General features: G+C 43.3%; 1 protein-coding gene across 2 annotated transcripts in view; it reads left to right on the top strand.

Moving 5' to 3' along the window:
* SHISAL1 (shisa like 1) overlaps positions 1–22,761 on the top strand; it is a gene marked incomplete at its 3' end in the record, with an annotated part of 185,738 nt that overhangs the window by 48,963 nt on the left and 114,014 nt on the right. Inside the window, exon 3 of one of the 2 annotated variants that reach the window (XM_083440961.1) lies at positions 13,435–13,605. The exons of the other annotated variant lie outside the window; for it this stretch is intronic. The remainder of the gene's footprint in view (positions 1–13,434; positions 13,606–22,761) is intronic. 2 annotated transcript variants of the gene reach the window in all.

Genomic DNA, 22,761 nt, shown 5'->3' with positions numbered 1-22,761 from the left:
GCAGTGCATAATTAAACTATGGCCCTCACACCCACAGGAGGCAGTGATGGTCGCCAGCTTGGATGGTTTTGAAAGAGGGGTGGACACGTTCATGGAGGAGAGGACTCTCAATGGCTCCCAGCCACAATGGCTCTGCTTTGCTTCCACGGTCAGAGACAGTGATGCTTCTGAATACCAGCTACTGGAGATCGCAGGAGCGCAGATCCTGCTTGTGAGTTTCCAACAGGCATCTGACTGGCCACTGTGGGAACAGGCTGTTGGATTAGATGGGCCATTGGCATGATCCAGGAGGCTCTTCCTATATTCTTACGATTAACCTAGGTGCATTAATTTCAATCAGTCTGCTCTGAGTAGGTCTTAGTTGGATACATCCCTTTATAGGCTCAGATTTATAAATGATGAAATGGAAAATACCGAAAATTGCCAGTTACTAGTAAAACATGCTCAAGTATGCTGTATAATATTTAATGACATGCTCTTTCTTAGGCTGATAGTGAATTTTATTACACAAATTCACTTGCTAAGAGCGAATTGGAGCTGTGAGTTATCTAGCTCTTGTTACTAGAGATGGTAACAACTTTCCTGGCTTCCTTCTCATCAATTGTTTCACAGGCATTGTCAGTGGCTCACATAATTTAAGGAGCAAATATGCTTACCAGCTGAGATTCATGTGGCAATAAATTTCCCATGCATTAATTCTGATTCACACTCAGCCAGGCAGGAAGTGATGAAAGTTAAGTAAGAGAGAAAGAGTTATCTTTCTTAGGAAATGTTAAGTGGATTTCATTGAACTGTACTGGAAATGTATGTCTGTTCTCATAAGGAAGCACTCTAAAAATATATTTAGCAGTAAATGAGTCATTGTCTCTCATGAGAATCAAACTGAAGGCCCTCTGGGGTCTCTAGCCCCAAAAGTATATTCAAAAGATCATCTGAAAGCCAGTGTGGAATATCAGCCAATCTTTGTCCTAGAAGACCTGGTCTCAATCCCAACTTTTTTCTGTACTTTGAAAAAGCGCAGTGCTTCTTGATCTCAGTTTCCCACCTGCAAAATGGAGGGCACACTGAACTATTTCAAAACGTTTTATTGCAATGATAAATAAGATACAGACTGATTTGCACATTTAAATGTAGTATAAAGTCCTAGTGAAGGCAGAATTTGATGTTGCAGGATACATGGCGCCTCTGTTGCTCTGCAACTTTCCCAGATCTCCTATTAATGTCTCGAGTAACATAACATGTGACATGAAGTCATCATGACAGCCACCTTCAAATATCTCAAGGGCTTTCACATGGAAGATGGAGCAAGCTTGTGTTCTCCTGCACCAGAGGGCAGGCCCAGAACCAATGGATCCAAGTTACAAGAAAGGAGATTCCGACTGAACCTCAGGAAGAACTTTCTGATGGTGAGAGCTGGTTGACGGTGGAATAGACTTCCCTTGGGAGGTGGTGGACTCTTCTTCCTTGGAGGTTTTGAAGCAGGGGCTGGATGGCCATCTGTCATGGCTGCTTAGCAGGGGGTTAGGCTAGATGACCCTCAGGATCCCTTCTACAGTTCTATGATTCTATGATTCCATGCTGTTGTTGCAGATACTAATATTGTGCAGTTTGAATTGACTGGATGCATAAAAACTGACTCCTTTTGGAATGAAGCGTTGTCCAGACCAGTTAGATGGTTTAAAGCTTTATTTGCAGAACTTCCTTCAAAACAGAACAAAAAAATTCACAGATTCCATATAAGATATTGTGCTGTCCAGCACAGGCTCAGCATCTTAGAAATAAAAGATAATTCCAAATAGACCTAGAAGCAGAGGTCTCTGTCTCCTTAGAGCCTCCATTTTGCCTGGAACTGTTGTCGCCTTCAGAAGACTCTTTTACATGTCTTTACTTCAACAGAGCCTGAGAAGGAAGACTCAGCCACCACCCTTCCAAGATGGCAAATTTGTAATTCAATACCTTTCATGTAATTCAATACCTCTCATGTAATTCAATACCTCTCATTGGGACGCGGGTGGCGCTGTGGGTAAAACCTCAGCGCCTAGGACTTGCTGATGGCATGATCAGCGGTTCAAATCCCCGTGACGGGGTGCGCTCCTGTCGTTCGGTCCCAGCGCCTGCCAACCTAGCAGTTCGAAAGCACCCCCGGGTGCAAGTAGATAAATAGGGACCGCTTACTAGCGGGAAGGTAAACGGCGTTCCGTGTGCTGCGCTGGCTCTCCAGATGCAGCTTGTCACGCTGGCCACATGACCCGGAAGTGTCTGCGGACAGCGCTGGCTCCCAGCCTATAGAGTGAGATGAGCGCACAACCCTAGAGTCTGGCAAGACTGGCCCGTACGGGCAGGGGTACCTTTACCTTTACCTCTCATGTGCTCCACCACATCAGAGCTACTGGAAAACAATAACAATAGTTAATTATCAACCCATCTAGGCAGCTCAGAGAGCTCTTCTTGATACATTCCAGTGGAATTTTCCAGTGTTAAACCTTTCAGCAATACACACAGGCAATTTCCATTCCAGTGTCAATTAAACAATTATACTTAACAGCTGTGTGTTGCCCTCTCCCAGTGACAGAGTGAAGAATACGAAAGCAGGGCATTGCACAGAGTCATGCCATGCCATGTATTGTGTTAACAAACAAGCAAAAAAGAGGCAGAGGAGAGCTTCCTGTCTCTCATAATTTTGGCTCTGTTGGCGCAGATCACTGTTGAGCAGAGCCAGATTTAGGTTTGACGAGGCCCTAAGCTACTGAAGGTAACGGGCCCCTTTATATGTCCAGCTGTCCTTTGTCAACAACAAATTGTCGCTGTTTTTTGTGTTGAATATATGCTATATGGTAATTTATGGACCTAATAGGTATCTAAAGCCATTTTAATTGTTTTTTATTTTATATTTTGGAAATGCACATCCATATTTTTTCCTTTAAATTTTTTGGAGGCCCCCAAGAGAGTGGGGCCCTAAGATACAGCTTGTTTAGCTTATATGTAAATCCAGCGCTGCTGTTGAGATTTGGCAATGGGGACCTGATTTGGTCTGCTGCCTATCTAGAAACCTTTCTCTACTTTCTAAACAGGAAACATCAGGGCAATGATGTCTCAAGACAAACCTGATTTCAAATCTTAGGTTTTTCAACTAATGCAATTCACCTCTGGACCCGTGGCTGAAGAAACTATGTGCAATCCCTATATAGGAACACTAAACATAAGGATGGCATTCAACTAAATTTTACTCAGAGTAAACCCATTGAAACTAATGGATTTCCATAGGGAAATGAAACTGCAGCATGAGGAATGGCCAGACTGCCCAGCTGAGCTGTTTAATGGAGGGGGGAGGCACTGTGAAGGGGGTGGGGCTTGGGGTGAGTTGTGGGGGATGGGAGAGGAGGTGGGTGAGATGTAAAAAGGGGGGTTGGTCTAGTGTAGGAGAAGCGAGGTTGGCGAGCAGGCATGGCAGACCCTAGCAATTTTATATTACTAACTTGATTAATCAACCCTTCAACGCAAAGGGTGTTATATGAATATTGGCAATAAAATAAAACTTGCCAAACAACATTATTAAAGCAATATAAAGAATAATTGGCAAACAAACAAACAAAAAACCCAGGAAATGTTTAGATCAATGGAACTGCTTGGCATGGGAATCACCAGAGATGTAATAAGGGAGACGAATGCTTCCATCTAGACAAGCAGCCCATCCCAACTCAGGGGAGAATTCATTTATTTCCTTCACAAATCTAACATGCAGGATAAAACTTGCCCTTTGCATCGAAAATTGCTTTTCCTGTTCTGTGCTGCCCCCTCCCCCGGGTGCTGTTTTTTCTGATGCCACCACTCCAGGGGAAGTGTGTTTAATGCATTCTCAGGGGCTCCCCTCCCCTGCTGCTTTGGACTGAAAAACCAACCAAGCGTTGCTGATCTGCTCACAGATGCTATACCCCTCAAAAATTGTCGAACACCAATAGCAACAAAGAGGGTTTAACACACAAAACCTGCTCCAACAACATCTAGCAGTAACAACAGCAAGAAAAAAGAAATCCTATTTTGAAATTCAGCTATATTTGCAAAGTGCCTGTGGCAAGCCTGGTGGAAAAGGTATCTTCATGTCATCTTGGCGTGCCTTATTGCATAAACAGGGGTGTGCAGAAGTAGACAGATTTGGTACTGAATAACTCAAAGGGTATAGGTTTGCCAAAGTTTTTCCAATCGTGAGTTCTGTACATGTTTCATGTGAATATCTTTCGCTAAGTTTTCGTGACTTGGTGCATCGTTCAGTGGCAGAATCACACAGCAGGTCCCAAGTACAGCCTTGCTCCCCCCTCTGTCTGGCGGCCAAACTGTATGATCCAGCAACCAATGCGATACCACCACCCCTACACACACACACACACACACACACACATCGCTGTTATTGGGACGATAACGATAACTCACTCTGCTGAAAATGACTCCAAGTTGCTTGCAAATGCCGTAGAAATAGTAAAACCAATTGCAGCAAACCCAATCAATTAAAAACCTAACAAATGAATCTATACATATAAAAGATGGGTCTAGCAGTTCCTCTCCACGTCAAAAGAGGCCACAGATACCTCACAACTCTTCAAGTACAGCTTCCACAGCCCAAGACACTGAGGAGAGGTGCCAGGTCCTGATCTGAATACTTCTCCCCGACCCCAACCTTTCCAGCTGCTTTTTGCCAAGAAATAAATGCCCAGTTCTAGGATATAAAAACTGTGAACATAGGGTGTAGTTTGGCCCTGAGACTTTAGAGCAGAGCTGGGTAGTGATGATGGAAAAATTCAGTGCAGTTTGTCTATGGAGGCCAACCTACCTATCTGCATTTCCTGGAACAATACACAAATTTAAACACAGCCGTCCTTTCAAACTCACACTCCTCTGAATTTTGCAGTGTGTGCCTTAAAATGCTTTTGTTCGTGAAAATAACATATAAAAATGCATTGTAGCTGGAAGAATTTTCTTTGCAAAAGTGTTTAAATGCTCTGGGTAGCTCCCAACCAAATATTAAAAACCACACCCACCAACCTTAAATAACCACTCCCACCAGTTTATCACTTGCCGTTGTGTGACATCAACTGTGCTTTCCACACCGTCCAGTTTGTGCTTGCTGTGGCTGTGCAGAAGCCGTTTCTGCAACCCTCCTTCAACTTAATTCAAGCGAAAGATCTTGAGTGCCTTAGAATTACGGCTTAGAAAGCCATTGCCAGTCAGGGTGTATAATTCCACACTAGATGAGTCAGGAGAATGGGCTTCTCCAGTAAACCTTTCCACATGCTCAATGAATGTAGGACATGTGGCAGAACGCAAGACAACAAGTAGCTGTTCCTGCTCCCAATCACTGCCCAGGGATACAGACTACCCATGGTTGTGTGTCGAGGTCCCCAATCCACCCCCCAAAATAACTCACAATGGACACGTAATTTTTTGTTTAAGATTTTTGGCATGATTTTGGCCACAACTTTATTCAAATACAAACCGTGAGTGGTTGTTTAGGCATTGGTTAAGACTATCTGTCCCCCCGCCTGGGGACAGAACTTACTTCCGGGCACCACCGAAAGACAGTGCGGGGGAAAGCAAATCGGGGAGAAATGGAGCTGAGTCACAGACCCTCAACTCTCACCCGCCTGCTCCCCGAAGACTTGCCGGCCCTAGTCCCATTCCAGGGATTGGACGAAAAGATGGCAAGCCCCAGGATTCCTTTAACGGAATTCCCTTTCCACAGCAACCATGGAGGGGCAGGCACAGCCTATCCTAACCCCTCCTCCACCAATTTATAACCAATGCCTAACCGCAACCTTACAAGTTGTGACGATTTGCTACGCAGTAGGCAAAAACCAAATGGCCCAGCCAATCAGCCAGATGGACAAAATTCCTACCAGGCCCCTGCCCCAACGGCAGACGACCCCATGACAGGCATAGCAAGGTCAATGCAACAAACCCTTACTCTAGGGCGGGTGGGCGGGTGATCCGTTGCACGCAGCAAAAGAGAAAGTACAAGGCTGCGTGCAGAGTATTTAAACCTTTTACCCCTCCCACCAAAATTGCAACATAACTTTTTCCCCAGCAACTCAGCAATCCAATCACTGCCCCCTGGCCATCTTGGAGAACTTACCCGGCAACAAAGGGGGTGGCTCAGTAGACCCCACCGCAACACGTGCTCTCCCTGAAGGAGAACACGCTTTGCAGGACTGCCATTTCTGCTATTCCTGACCCTTGGGCATGATGTTTGGGGCTAATGGGAGTTAGACCAACCACACCTGGAGAGCCACGGGTTCCACATCCCACTCTACACATCCATGGAATGAACAGTGCCAACATGTGTACATCATCGCTGTCTTTCCAGATGAATGCATGGGTGTTATTCACTTATTCACTAAATGCACAGAAACTGGATTAGTATAAAAGGTAAAGGACCCCTGACAGTTAAGTCCAGTCGCGAATGACTCTGGGGTTGCGGCGCTCATCTCGCTTTACTGGCCGAGGGAGCCGACTTTTGTCCACAGACAGTTTTTCCGGGTCATGTGGCTAGCATGACTAAGTCGCTTCTGGTGAAACCAGAGCAGCACACAAAAACACCGTTTGCCTTCCCGCCGGAGCGGTACCTATTTATCTATCTACTTGCACTTTTTGGCATGCTTTCGAACTGCTAGGTGGGCAGGAGCTGGGACAGAGCAATGGGAGCTCACCCCGTCATGGGGATTCGAACTGCCGACCTTCCGATCGGCAAGCCCAAGAGGCTCAGTAGTTTAGACCACAGCGCCACCCACGATTAGTATAAGGCAGCTCCAAATGTTCATAGTTGATTGGCAACAGTGACATGGTGTGTATTTCTATTGTGTGGGTGGGGATGCAAGAGATCTGGTAAATTTAGAATCGGGTTGTGGTCTTGTCAGCCTTCCCTCAACCCTCATCTCTGCTTTACCTCTTTTATTCTGTTTACTAGATTTTAGCCCCTCGTTATGCTTGCTTTATTAGTGTGCCATTACTGTACATGGCATTTTGTAAGTAAGCAAAGGAAGAAGTCCTTGCCTTGAGAAGCTTACAATCTAACTTTGAAGCTGAGGTGGTGAGAACATCTCTCCTTTTTTGTCCACAGACATGGTCATGTTTTTGCTTTTTCTCCTTGTACAGAATTCCTTTCCCTCTTCATGATGATTTTAAAAATTTTGCTTATTACTTCTAAATCCATGGACTTTATTTCTCTTTTTAAATTACTCCTCCCAGAGCTCTGTGTTCTTCTGATACCAATCTGTTAGTTAGACCAAAGATCACATCAGTTGCCTCACACCACTCTCCCTTTCCTTTGGCAGCACCTTATCTTTGGAACTCATTGCCTCTAGAAATTTGCATGATTCAGTCTTCCCCACTCTTTAAGAAGTGCCTGTGATGATATCTGTTTTCTCCAAACGGCTAAGATTTTAACCAGTTGTTGCTCCTCTTCCATTGTTTGGTCTTCTCTGGGACAAGTTAGGTGTCAAGAGCCATTTTATGCTTTCATGTCCTAAATGCCTTGGGAAGATGCCCTGTCAGAACCTGGCCTGGCCTGGAGCTCAGCTGCAGAGTTTCACTCCTGTAGCAGCCCTGCCCCATCATTCCTGCAGGGCTGTTGTGATTGGCTGCTTTGAGACATGAGACAGTTTCTGGGATAGAGAGGCAAGCTCTTCTCCTCAGGCAAGCAAAACAATATCTTAAGTACATCTGAAACACACAGCTCAGATTCCTCGCTCATACCTCTATGGGTCTGGTAAAGGGCAAGAGACAGTGAGTCAGAAGTCTGGTGGAATCTCAGTCCAAAAAATTAAATAGTTTGAATGTGTTTTGAAAGTCCTTCTGGATCAATTGCAGCTCTGAGATGTTGTTGCAATTTCTTCTCCTTTTTTCAGCTGTTAAAGCTAGTTCAAGCAAGATAATGGTTACCAGCTTGCTGCAGGCTTATATTCTTATAAGCAATGCCAGCCGGGTATTTCCTGAGATCCAAGCCTTCACTTAATGCTTCTTAAAATGTTTGCATAAGTTTTTATAGAGTAACTGCAGAGGTGTGGTATTCCGTGCTTACATACCTAGCGGACAAAGTCTAGGGCTCAGCAAGATTTGTGCTCTTCTTGTTCCACATCTGAAGGTGTTTGTTCCCCCTCGCTGCTTCCGGCTAATGGTATAGGAAATGGGTAGCGTGGAAAGAAAATTCATTATTCCTCATACTGATAAGTTGATAATCCGTGGCAAACAAACCCAGTTTCGCTGCCATGTAGTACATGAAGAGAAATGTAGAAAAATCTGCAATGGCCCATTTTTCAAACTGTTCCTCTTCCTCTGCCTATACAATCAGATATTTAACAGGTGAAACCTTTTCTGGCACAGCAGTAAAATGATGGCGAAAGTTTCATGAGATCTATATGCCTGACTGCTCTAGAAGGAAGGGCATCAAAGCCAGTTGAAAAAGTTGGCCACCGAAGAATGATCATTCTACACTTCCCCCCAAGTAGACACATCCACCCAGAATGCTAATTTATGTTGATATAGTTATATGCACATAACTACAGCTTGCCTGATCAGTCATAGTTCTACCAACAGGGTGGTGAACCTTTGATTTAGAAAAATAGTGTTGGTGGAGCAAGAAGGAAGGCAGGTCAGGGGAATCCAAGTCTTGTTGGGAACCAAGACTGGAAGAGCCTGTTACAGGTAGGAAGCCGTGTTGGTCTGCCGTAGTCGAAACAAAATTTTAAAAAATCCTTCCAGTAGCACCTTGGAGACCAACTAAGTTTGTGATTGGTATGAGCTTTCGTGTGCATTGTGTGATTGACTCAATTGTGTGATTGACTCAATGGGTACCCAACATAGTCAATCACCCATCTCCTACTACCCTCCTGAGAAAAGCCCCACCCCACCCTCCCACTATATATAAGGGTCTGGTGACTTCTGTTTCAGTGTATCTGCATGCACACGAAAGCTTATATACCAAGAACAAACTTAGTTGGTCTCTAAGGTGCTACTGGACAATTTTTATTTTTTTTTAATATATTTCGACAGGTATCCTTAGAAATTTGTATTTGTCCAAATTTTGTGATGCAGTTCTCCAACCAAACAATGTGTACAAAAATGGGTATACTGGGGAAAACTATGCTTAAAAATGCAGATGTCAATGAAAACAGGTTATGAAATTGCATTTTATTAGGGAAATTACACTTTTTTGCATGTTTTTCAGTATGGTTTGAAAAAATGAAAAACTGGAGAACTTCCTGACAGTAAGAGCTGTTCGGCAGTGGAATTTGCTGCCAAGTAGTGTGGTGGAGTCTCCTTCTTTGGAGGTCTTTAAGCAGAGGCTTGACAACCATATGTCAGGAGTGCTCTGATGGTGTTTCCTGCTTGGCAGGGGGGTGGACTCAATGGCCCTTGTGGTCTCTTCCAACTCTATGATTCTATGATTCTATGAAATAAACAAATGGGTTCTTCCCTTGTCAGAAGACATAGTTTACTGGAATATCAAGCTCTAATACCTGCTACTTAACAGTTTTTAGTGGTCAGATCAGTCAAGCACTGGCCAGCTGGGCTGGCAACCTATTTGCCATGAGTTTGCTGTACTTTCTTATGAGCCATGCAAAATTGCCTGTACTCTGTTTGACCAGCTAGCATAGCCGTTTTACAGTCACTGGAATGTTTCCACAAATGCCTGTAATCCTTAGCAAGCTTTTTATAGTTGATACTCAATACTGCTTTGCTGTGACAACCTGTATTTGTTTTGGGTGTCGGGTGTGTGTGTGTGCAAACCACCAGTTGTGTAGAATGCAACAGATGAAGCAGGAATTGTAGTACAATATATGTCAAAGGAGAAAAAACGGAAAAAGAATTCCATGCCATTTTATTCTATGGCATTTTAGTAACAGACAAAGCAATTGCATGCTAATGAACTTATATTCCAAACACAACAGGAACACCAGCTGCTTAAATGTCAGACTTTTTATCCACTGGGTGTTTTCTTATGGATTTAGCCAGTCAATGAAAAAAACCAACCAAACAAACCTTGCTTAATGAACTGTGTGTGGACCCCTGAAGGAGCTCAAGCAGGAGGCAGCTTCAGAGGCAGTCTTTTCACAAGGTCAGGCTGCTTCTCTCTAAAGAGAGCATGTCAGAGATTGAAGGTGTTCTTCTCCTAATATATATGCATTTCCCCTAATATCATGCACTTTAAAACATTACTTCCACTAATATACATATTTTTGTGTCTACTGTTGCCTAATCATTAGGATCTAATATAGGTTTCTCAGTGTGCATATCTTCTTTCTTCTTCTTTGTTGGCGATCACTCGTAGCCGAGTAAGATTGTCTTCCATAAACACAGGTTTAACAACTGTGGATTTGCCAAGCGTGCCTTCCTCTTAGCACGTTTCTCCCTTGCGTTCAGGGCAGATTTTTGTTTACAACAGTTCTGAGTTCGAGTGCCTTCAAAGTCCATGACACCTTTAGTAAAGGCTGTTCTCCAAGGGGAGCACTCGCAGGCCAGTGTTTCCCAGTTGTCAGTGTTTATACTACATTTTTTTAGATTTGCCTTGAGACAGTCTTTAAACCTCTTTTGTTGACCACCGGCATTACACTTTCCATTTTTAACTTCGGAATAGAGTAGTTGCTTTGGAAGACGATCATCAGGCATCCGCACAACATGACCAGTCCAGCGAAGTTGATGTTGAAGAATCATTGCTTCAACACTGCTTCATCCAGTACACTGATATTAGTTTGCCTGTCTTCCCAAGTGATGTGTAAGATTTTTCGGGGACACCGTTGATGGAGTCTTTCGAGAAGTTGGAGATGGCATTTGTAAGTGGTCCATGTTTCACAAGCATACAGTAAGGTTGGTAGTACAATAGCTTTGTAAACAAGCATTTTGGTTTCCCTGCAAATGTCCCAGTCCTCAAACACTCTGCACTTCAGTCAGGAGAAAGCCGCACTCACAGAGCTCAGGCGATGCTGGATTTCGGCATCAATGTTGACTCTTTTGGAAAGATAACTGCCTAGGTAGGAGAGGTGATGGACATTTTCCAACGTTACACCATTGAGTTGGATTCGTGGCACTGCACAGGGGTTATTTTGTACTTGTTGGTGCAGCACTTTGGTTTTTTGGTGTTGAGCATATATTAATTGGAGAACAATATCACAAGATTCAGAGAAGTGCAAGTTTTGAATAATAGCCCTGCTTCAGTTCATGCATTGGTTCAGGAATCGTGTTAATCAAAATTATATGTTAGAGATCGATATACTTTCTTATTTAAAAAAAGCAAATAATGTTCTGCCCTTGCGCCAATGAGAGTTCTGTCTGTTGTGGCACACCCGCCTGTGCCCCATGATTTAGTGTTAAAGTGGTGGGCATGCATCACATATAAAGCCATTGGTCTCTTATATCATGACTGGCAGAAGTTCTACAAGGCTTCAGGCAGAGATCTTTCTCCTACCTTCATTCTTACAAAACAGAAAGAAAAACCCTCAACTTAAGTTGCTAAGGATTAATCCTGAGACCTTCTGCATGCAAAGTATGCGCAGTGATCTATGGCTCTTCCTCTGCAAAGAGTTTCTGAAAACCTCAACCACCCCTTTTCCTTCTGTTTTAATCATCCACAGTGTGAAAGGGTAGATATGGGGCCATTAAAAGAGCAGTCACACATCCAGATGGTCTTATTTCCATCTTTACCACTTGGCTAGAGTGTAACCAATACCTATTTCTCACTGAGATGGTAGACCTGTGCCTGGGCTATATACAACGTAAGAGAGTATTGGGGGAGGGCACATGACAGAATGGTCTTCTAAATTTAAAGTAGAAAAATCCTAGAGAAATTGTCTAGATGCTTCTACCTGATCTGTATTTTTTCCTATGTAGCTTTGAGGGGGCTTTTACTTATTTTTGCAATAGAGTTTTCTTTGGTGAGGTGCACCCCCATTTGTAGTTGAAGGGCCACAACTCAGACACAGGTTCACTACCTCAGGAAAACTAGGCCAAGGAAAGAGTATTAAATATGAGTCACATTGTAATTTCATGAGGCATTCTGAAATAGTCTGCAGCATCAAACTGGCACTGTGGCAATGAATTTTCATGGCACTCCTGTTGTTGGTATCTTTGTGAAGAGGAGGAGGGGGGAGGAGGAGGAGCAGGAGGAGCAGGAAGAAACAACAACCAAACAAGGAAAATAAAAATTTTAAAATATTTGCTGGAGAAAAAGTCACTATTGAAGTAAATTTTCACCTTCTTTTTTTACATCCCACATTTGAAGGGAAACTAGTAAATGTCCAAGATGCAAAAAGAGATAAAACTTATATGCATTATAGACGAGATCAAACATTGATTTTCCAAGGGTTCTGATGCAAAACACAGAGGATAAAGTCATGTCTTTATTAGGCCAAATCAATAACAAGGCATATAAAGATACGAGAAAGGAGTTATATTGTTATTTTACCATCATTTGACTTTTTATAGCAGAAAAGGCAGTTTGCAATATACTAAAAACCAAGCCAAGGCATAACACCATGAATGTTGATTCCCCCAGTTAATGGTGCACATTAGTAGAAAATTCTCTCTCTCTCTCTCTCTCTCTCTCTCTCTCACACACACACACACACACACACACACACACTAAAAGAGTTCCTTGAGGTGTGGGGCCCATTATTCTCTTATGTTTGAATTGTTTGGGGCCTATGGATACAACACTGCGCTCCGAAATTAAATGTTCACATTCTAGAAACTAGAAGCCAAACTAGTTTGGCCACAGCGGAAACCCCTGAAGGGGGCCAACTCTGCCCCACCACCCAGACCCCTACTGGCTGTGCCCTAGAGCAGCATGGGAGCAATTGCAAGATGGCACAGCCCACATTACTCCAGGTGACATATGAACTGGCTTCATTTCTAGCTCTGTGGGGAAATTGTTGGGATGGCTGAATCTAATTCCAAACTGAGCCATGGGGAGTTCTGGAAAAGCGATGGAGATGGCAGGGCTTGGCAGATGCTTAGTTATGCCCTATAGTTAATCTGATTTAATGTGAAGATAGATGGAAGAATTTGAGAAGGGAGCCATAGGCCTCATGGACTACGAAGTTTTTATCTGATTCTTCTGAAAGGCAGGAAAGCTACTACACAAAGCACTTGAGTCTTCCCAGACCCTCTTGGAACACCAGAGACAGGACAATAGGGGTTTCAGTTCATAAAACACTTTGCTGTCTTTTGAGCTGAAAAGTTCTAAAATGGGTGGAAGAACAGTATTAATAATGCAACATTTGATTTTTCTATTATTGATTTTGTCACAAAATTATGCTTTCAATATTTCATGACAATGTGAAGTACAAGACACCAACTTCTATGCAGAAGGAGGTTTGTTATAGATGCTCTTTAAAAAATAAATGGAAAGTGCAGTTATTCTGTTCATTTATATCTCACCTTTCCTCCCAGGTGGGGTGCCTTGGCCTCCCCCTCCCCGTTGTATCTTCACAACGTCCCTGTGGGTTAGGTTAGACAGTGACTGAGCAGAGGACTGAGTTGGATTTGAACCAGCTGACATTTCTGAAAAGTCTTCAGAAACCGCTCCACCGATGCTGCATGGCAGCTGTAATGGGATGAAAGGTTGGTCTGTGTGATCTCTCAAGGATTCTCAAACCTGGATGTAAAAAAGAGACTGCTAGAGAGAGTCAAACTGGGTGGACAAGTTTAGCCTGGTCACTGTCCTTTGGTCAAGTTCATTGGCTCTAGTGGGGCTCAATGGCCAATCTCCCCATAACTAATAAAATGGCCAAAGTCTCTTTCTGAAAGGAGCATGTCTTGCTTCCACCAGCTTCTGTGGGGAATGATGCCATGCAGCTGCTTGAGAAAAAGCCATGAGCGTGTTTAGGATGAGTTTAGTCTTGGACTGGAAGAGACACACAAACTTGCTCTTTGCAAAAATCCTATTGTCCTGCTGGCCCCCTAGAAATCTGATGGGGAGCAGTGAATGGAAGACTAAATTTAAAATCTTCACTTATTCTCAACAAAATTTATATGTGTAAATACAACAAAACAGCACAATAACACCAGTAAACCTCCAGTGACCTCATTCCACAGAAACAGAGTCTCGATGCAGATGGAAGGCCTGGGATTCTAACTAGCGATGGACACTTCTCATTCCTCTGTGCTTTCTCCCCCACCAAATCTTCAGTGTGCTACATTTTTTAATTAAAAAGTCCTCACGAAATTTTGTAAGGATTTTAATGCACATTTTCCCTAGCATAGACATTTTTGCAAGCAATTTTCTCTGATAGAATGCATTTTTGTACACACACCCAAAAGGTATACACATTTTTTTGCTAGGAAAACTGCACCACTGAATTCAGAAAGGTGTGAATTCCCAAGGAGAGCTGTGTTTCAGTTAGCATACTGTTTCAAGAAGCACAAATTAGGTAGATCAACATTAAAATGCAAACAGAACTGACTTCCTCCCCCGTACCTATGTGTAGCATAGTAATTGAATACATGTTCACCCTTCATAAACAGGGATATGTTTGTTTTGCTTTTAACCTGTAAAAGCAGGAGTGTTTCAGGGATGAGGAGCAGCTCCAGTATTCAGTCGTGGGATAGCTCAGTTGGTAGAGCATGAGAGTCTCAATATCAGGGTCATGGGTTTAAGCTCCTGCTTTGCAGGGGGTTGGACTAGATGACCCTCATGGTGCCTTCCAACTCTACAATTCTATGATTCTATGAATGCTAGGTAAGGGACGCAGGTGGCGCTGTGGGTTAAACAACAAAGCCTAGGGCTTGTCAATCAGAAGGTGGTTCGAATCCCCATGACGGGGTGAGCTCCCGTTGCTCGGTCCCTGCTCCTGCCAACCTGGCAGTTTGAAAGCACGTCAAAGTGCAAGTAGATAAATAGGTACCGCTCTGGCGGGAAGGTAAACGGTGTTTCCATGCGCTGCTCTGGTTCACCAGAAGCGGCTTAGTCATGCTGGCCACATGACCCGGAAGCTGTACGCCGGCTCCCTCGGCCAGTAAAGCGAGATGAGCGCCGCAACCCCAGAGTCGGCCACGACTGGACCTAATGGTCAGGGGTCCCTTTACCTTTACCTATGAATGCTAGCCAACAGCCACCTGCAACAGCTTCTGCTCATGACGGCTCAGCCTTCTGAAAAGAGGTATTGTATTTCCCCAGTTCAGTATGTGCAAATCCGGCAAAAGCAGCTTAATGGAAGGGAACAGGTACAATAGATGCAGATATACATACAGTGCTCCTTCCACCTTTGCCATTCTGGCAACATAGCATGGCATGTGTTTTCATCTGCAGTCATCCTTTCCCCCCAGATTCATGGGGCTTCGGGATGCCTCCCTGATCCTTTATCTGCAGCAGCTGAGGATACAGGGCATTGCCCTGCAAATCTGCCAGCAAGCTGCTTGAAGGGAGAAAAGGTGAAAGAACTGAAGTTCTCCTGGAGGTGAAACATTCATCAAAGGGTATTTCAGTGCAAATCAAGACAGCCTGCTCCTTGCAGGAAGGAGTTTGTAGGGTGAGAACTGTTAATAGGAAGCTCTAACAATAGATGGTTCCCAGTGGTTCAAGTGTTCTAATTGGGGAGGTTTGGATTTAATTTTCACACAGTGTGATCGGGCTCATATCACTGAACCGGCATCTTCTCCCTGAAAGCATAAACAAACATGCCTGCCTCTCAGAAGACTTCAGGCGCAATGACAAAGTTGCCTTTGAGTCACCTAGAATAGTAGGGAATGATATTTAATTACACACAGCCTAGTCTGATTAGCAGGGGTGAACAGAGCTCCTACTGAGGTTTGATTAAATTTCAGGAGATTGTAAGCCACTAAGCAACAGGGAAATATAAGTTAGGAATGGGCAGAATGGCGGAGCATGTAATTTTAAAACCCACAAGTTCTTTTTGCTGTTTTGCCCTCCAAATTCAACTTTTTGAATTTGTTGTTGTCATTAGACGGTTTTCTACAGCAATTGGAGATGTGAAAAGTCCTCCTGTGGCACTTTCCTGATTTTGATGGGATCTCGTTTACAGGCTCAGGCTTCATGATAGACAGCATCCGCAAAACATTTCAATTCTGTTGTTCCTCTCCTCTTGTTGTATCTGTGGATCTTGGTGGTCACTCGCTCCGTTCACAGAGAGAGACACCACAGGACAAGTGCCATTTGCCTTGTGCCTCAGGCTCATGCCTCAGGCGGACATGGAGCTTCTGTTACCTGAGAGAGGCAAGACATACACCGCCTTCAGGAACAGCCTCAATTAACCTTTGTCAGCCCTCCCTCGTTCAGCTCCACCCCAGAATATCTTTTTGCTTCCCTGAACATCTCTGTGCTGGCTGTGCCTAAGCAGGACTCTACAATTTTGCCTTGTTGTTGTTGTTGTTTAGTCGTTTAGTCGTGTCCGCCTGTTCGTGACCCTCTGGACCAGAGCACGCCAGGCACTTCTGTCTTCTACTGCCTCCCGCAGTTTGGTCAGACTCATGTTTGTAGCTTCGAAGACACTATCCAACCATCTCGTCCTCTGTCGTCCCCTTCTCCTTGTGCCCTCCATCTTTCCCAACATCAGGGTCTTTTCCAGGGAATCTTCTCTTCTCATGAGGTGGCCAAAGTATTGGAGCCTCAGCTTCAGGATCTGTCCTTCCAGTGAGCACTCAGGGCTGATTTCCTTCAGAATGGATAGGTTTGATCTTCTTGCAGTCCATGGGACTCTCAAGAGTCTCCTCCAGCACCATAATTCAAAAGCATCAATTCTTCGGCGATCAGCCTTTTTTATGGTCCAGCTCTCACTTTCATGCATCACTACTGGGAAAACCATAGCTTTAACTATACGGACCTTTGTTGGCAAGCTTTTTAAGATGCTGTCTAGGTTTGTCATTGCTTTTCTCCCAAGAAGCAGGCGTCTTTTAATTTCGTGGCTGCTGTCACCATCTGCAGTGATCATGGAGCCCAAGAAAGTAAAATCTCTCACTGCCTCCATTTCCTCCCCTTCTATTTGCCAGGAGGTGATGGGACCAGTGGCCATGATCTTCGTTTTTTTGATGTTGAGCTTCAGACCATATTTTGCGCTCTCCTTACAGTTCACTTAATGTGGAATCAGGTTGTGATGTCTGAGAACTTCCCTGGGTGAGGGTCTCTTCTGATATTACTTCCTCTTCTGAAAAGAGACACTGCAACATAGCAAGTGAGCCATAAGTAGTGTCTGCAGAAGTCTTCCATGTCAGTTTCACCTAACTATGCAGAAAATCTGGTGCCCTTTCATAGATCCACCCAATGAGGTTGGATGGGCATCTGTCATGGATGCTTCAGCGAAGATTCCTACATTGCAGGAAGTTGGACTAGATGACTTTTGAGGTCCTTTTTAACTCTACAATTCTATTATTCCATAATGACACTGCTGTCAAGTTTTTACACCCAACACCACTTGGGTTGGGCCTTACTGCACAGTTGTGTGTGTGAGGAGAGGTGCAGCAACTGGATAGCAGGCACTCATGTGATGAACCCATGAAAAAGCAACTTCGGTGCAGCTGCTGTAATGTCTGCAACACAGCCTCAACTTGAAGCTAAAGCCAGGAAAAATCTGACTCTTTCCCCCCAAACAGAGAAACTCCAAAACTCCGATACCAAAAACACATTTATGGAATGGTCCTGCATTCACTGTTCGTGAACAGGAAGTGAAGCAGATGCAAGCAAAGTCGTCAGATGTAGTGATCTACGAGCTGTTACTTTGAAGGAAATTCACAATATGTGAAGTACGGATCTGATGTAGTATTGTGGCTAGCAGACAAAGGTGTGTATTAGCAAGTCCTCCACTGGAATCTCCCTTTCGCCATGACCTTGCCATAACTACAGTATGGGGAATAATAAACATCGTCCGCATTAAAAGGCTGCTGAAAGGATCACAGCATTCAGAGATACAGACATTCGCAAATGTCGTTATAAATGCTACATATTAAGCAGTCCTCATCATACCAAAGGAAATGAAATTGTTCCAAATGAAATTCTGTCTGGACTAGTCTTGTGACACAAAGCAGCGACTGCATCAAGGCACACATAATAATCTACATGAAGGAAAGCCTTCTATGCAGGAAATAAAACCCACAAAGATTTCTCAGATCATTCTAGAATGTAAATACTGTTTGGAAACTGAAACTCTTTCCCTTCGCCCTTTTGTTCATCTGCACTAGAAAGTAGAAATATGTATTCTGAGTGCATAATATGGAGTGTGATGCTGTCTGAGAGATTCCCACGTCGTCCACCCACTCATTTTCTCACCAAGGGGCAGCGAAAGATGGAAATAACTCTCACTCCCACATACACAATGTACGTGAGCTCCTGGGCAATTTATTTATGATTAATAATATTTTATATGTAAAAAAAAACTTGTGGGAAATGGAACAGGCAAACCCAATCCACACCCAGGTAAACTGAAGCCCATGTGGTTTATAGACCAATAATTCTACTGGAGCCCAATAAAAGTGAATCAACATACACAAAAAGACACTTCAACTGCAGGGAGCTATGGAAAGATTCAGGTACATTTGGGGAAGAAATGTGAGATCAGAATTAGTTTCTGAGTTAGAGAGAGATTCTGTGTCCAAGCAATCCAAATTCTGTCCCAGGAAAAGCAGGATTTTGTTACCTGTATAAAAGGATGGAAATGGAGCAAATTTGCATAGTTTTCCCCAGCAATTTCTGTTCTGCTGCTGCTCATAGGTGGGACACTAAGGAGCCCACAGCTTTGTTTTAACCAATGAAAATCTTACCTGGTCACCTATTCGGCTTCAGCAACTGCTCCCCCAAGCCTAGCATCAGCATCCAGCTTGGTGGGATACGAAGGGCACCACCTACCACAGCTGCCCTTTAAAAAACAAATGTTTACATATCTTTTTTTATAGACTGATACTGTGAAAAGAATTGCTGAGCCATGCAGCTGTAGCTGCCACAGTTTCCATTACCTGTGGGCCCTACCCCAAATGTGTGCTTCATCATCTTCACCATGAAGATGTTGGCAGCTGCCTCACCTGGTAATTCCTCAGTCCAGGTGGTAAAGAGAAGTGCCAGGTCGTTGGAGCTGCACTGGTTTCTGTGTTTGCTCCTTTCCCTCTATTGCCCATGGCTGCCCATCCCCTCTGCCCTCTGGGCTAACTAATGACAGATTGCTGAGGGCCTACTCAAATCTGGTACTCAAATCTGGTAGGGTGGTCACTCACACATCACCCAAAAAGCGAAAATGCAGCACCAAAACGAAGATAAGGGAGGTTGGCATAACATTTGCACATGCTGGTTTATATGTATACGTGTAAATGATAGGTGGAATTAAGTAGGTATACACACAGAGAACTAGGTGCACAACTGGACTTTTTCCTCCTTTCTGTTCCCCTAAACCTGTTCCGGGGGTTACTCCAACCTTACAAAGCAAGTTCAGAGCATGCAGGGGGAGGAGAGGGAAGCCCTGTCACACAAGTGGACCCTGCTCCATGCTTGCAACAACTTAGTTGAATCCTGCCCTTAGAAATCATTAAAAAGGTAAAGGTAAAGGACCCCTGACAGTTAAGTCCAGTCACAGACAACTCTGGGGTTGTGGCGCTCATCTCATTTTACAGGCTGAGGGAGCTGGCATTTGTCTGCAGACAGTTTTTCTGGGTCATGTGGCCAGCATGATTAAGCCACTTCTGGTGCAACAGAACATCGAAACCAAGGCAGCACATGGAAACGCTGTCTACCTTTCCACTGGAGTGGTACCTATTTATCTACTTGCACTGGTGTACTTTTGAACTGCTAGGTTGGCAGGAGCTGGGACCGAGCAACAGGAGCTCACCCCGTCACGGGGATTTGAACCGCCAACCTTCTGATCAGCAAGTCCAAGAGACTCAGTGGTTTAGAACACAGCGCCACCCGCGTCCCATTAGAAATCATTACAATAATTTAAATAGAGGACTTCCGGCTGCTGCGGAAAGGAATGTCGGTGTGCTAAGTGTCGGCTGCGACACGGAGCTGGCAAAAAGGCTTTTGAGGGCAGCGCCAGAGCTCAGCGCACCCCCAAAAAACCCCCACAGGAGTGTGGGGACCCAAGGGTTCCTGCAGAGCGAAATTTCTCACCCCCGGGCCCCCCCAGTGCCTGTTTAGCACACGGGAGGAAAGGGGGAGAGGCTTGAGGATGCTTCAAGGCACCATTGCGGCCCCTGCCAAAGCTACATTCCAACACCCAAGAAGCAGCAAACCTTCCTAATTAGAGGTAAATGCCAATAAAACAATTTAAAGGCACAATTAGACCATAAAGGGAACAATTTGGGATATTGGGAGACAAGGTTAGCAACTTGGAGTCAAAAGTGGATAAATTAGAAAAATTAAGAGAGGAGGTCACAGAAGTAAGGGAGGAACAAAAAGGGATGCTAGGATTGGTGCAAGGGGTTCAAGAGAAACAGAATGATTTGGAGGATCAGTTTCTACTTTTGCAGCTACGAGAAGAGGCCAGGACGATCAGGACCAGCGGTTTACCAGACTCTGACTCTGAGCCAGTCCTAGAGACATAGGTGACACAGATAATCTCAGAGTGGATGGGGGAAAGTACAGATTGGCTGGACGGTTCAGTTGAAAGCTGTTTCAGAATTAAATCGTTTCAGAGCAGAGAACGGAATCGTCCAGGAGACATTTTATTAACATTAGTGACAAAAAAAGTGAAGGACGCAATCCTTCAGAATAGCTTTGAAAATGATCTCGTGGTTGCTGGACAGAAAGTAGACATCTTCAGAGAAATTCCTCTGAAATTGAGATTAATAAGAACAAAATACCAGTTTTTGACAACGGCTCTTAGGAGAGCCGACATCGGATACGAATGGGAATTCCCTGAGGGTATCTCTTTTACATACATGAAGAGGAGATATAAGCTGACATCAGAATTTCAGGCGAGAGAATTCCTGGATAAAAATGGGAGAGACTTGGACCCCAAACAAGACAGGGGAGACCCCAGATCTGAGCAAAAGAAAGCTTTGGAACAACTTGCACTGGAAGAGGCGGCATCAGGGAAAACAGATATTGTAACTGACTCTGGAAATGGCCAATCTTAAATTACTGAGCTGGAATGTTAACGGTTTGAATTCTGGAGCCAGGCGACACCGGATTGAACCTGTAATAGCAAAACAGAAATTGGATATAATTTGTCTCCAAGAGACACATATTGCAAAAAAGCATAAAAGGGTCTTAATTAACAAAAAAGTAGGTATGGACTTCATCTCATCAGATAATACAAAAAAGAGAGGAGTTGTTTTTTATATTAATCCTGCACTTGAACCCAAATTGATTCAGAAGGACGAAAAAGGCAAAATTTTAATAATACAAATTAAAATCCAGGGAGAGAAAGTGATATTGGTTGGTATTTATGCCCCTAATGATAAAAAAGCAACTTTTTTCAGGAAACTAGAAACAGAACTACTTGAATTTGCAGATCAAAAGATTATTTTAATGGGAGACTTACCGTAAATGGAGTTCCAACTTTAGACAAAGACAGATCAGCCAGGAAAAAAGAGACCAAAGAAGGTAAATTGCCAAAAACCTTTTTTGACATGACTCAAAATTTAAAGCTGATAGATATCTGGAGAGTGAGACACATATTTGATAGAGAGTATACTTCTTACAGCCATGTACATGACAGCAGTTCGAGAATAGACTCTATATGGATCTCCAAAGAATTGGAAACAAGAGTCAAAAGAATTGAAATCAATCTCAGAAACTTTTCAGACCATAATTCCCTGACTATGGAATTACAAAAAGAAAACGAAATCTATTTTAGATGGAGATTAAATGATGATTTATTAGATGATCACAAATTTGTTGAAAAAGCAAAAAAGACCTTGATGGATTACTTTGAAATAAATAGTCAAGGGCTAATAAAGTTACAGACGGTCTGGGATGCAAGCAAGGCTGTACTGAGAGGACTCTTTATACAACAAAATTCATTTAAAAGGAAATTGAGAGAGAAAAAGGAAAAAGAAATATTGGCGGAAATTATGAAAAAGGAGAAACAGCTGCCAAACAAAGCAAACAAAGAGGCAGTAAAACAGGCAATCAAAACATTACAAACCCAATACTCAATGATTATAAAGGAGGAAATCAGCTGGAAAATAAAAAGAGTAAAACAAAAATATTTTGAGCATGCAAATAAACTGGGGAAGTTGTTAGCCTGGCAGCTGAATAAAAGTGAACAAAGGAACTCCATAAATAAAATTAACATAAATGGCAGAATTACAGATAAGCTGAAGGAAATACAAGAAGGGTTTGTTAAATATTTTTCTGAGTTGTATAGACAAGGGAAAGAAAAAACATTTAAGATAGAAGAGTACATCAGAAATAGCAATATGCCATATTTAAAAGAAGAACAAAGGAACATCCTTAACTCCCAGATAACAATGCAAGAAATACTTGATGCAATAAAAAGCTCTAAAAATGGCAAGTCTCCAGGCCCGGATGGCTTTACGGCAAAATATTATAAGATATTAAATGAACAACTGGTGAACCCATTGAAAGATGTCATGAATGAAATACTGAACACAGCCGAAATCCCAGAAACATGGAAACAGGCCTATATAACAGTAATTCCAAAACAAGACGCAGATTTGCTGCAAATTAAAAACTATAGGCCTATTTCCTTGTTAAATAATGATTAAAAATTGTTTGCAAATATCCTAGCTAACAGATTTTAAAAAATATTAAATGAATATATACATCAAGACCAAGCTGGGTTCCTACCAGGAAGACAAATGAAGGAGAATATA

The sequence above is a fragment of the Podarcis tiliguerta genome (assembly GCF_965153285.1).
Source record: "Podarcis tiliguerta genome assembly, chromosome: 5".
NCBI classification, from domain to species: domain Eukaryota; kingdom Metazoa; phylum Chordata; class Lepidosauria; order Squamata; family Lacertidae; genus Podarcis; species Podarcis tiliguerta.
Note: the sequence above shows the minus strand (reverse complement) of the source record. Positions and strands in the feature narration are given on the sequence as shown.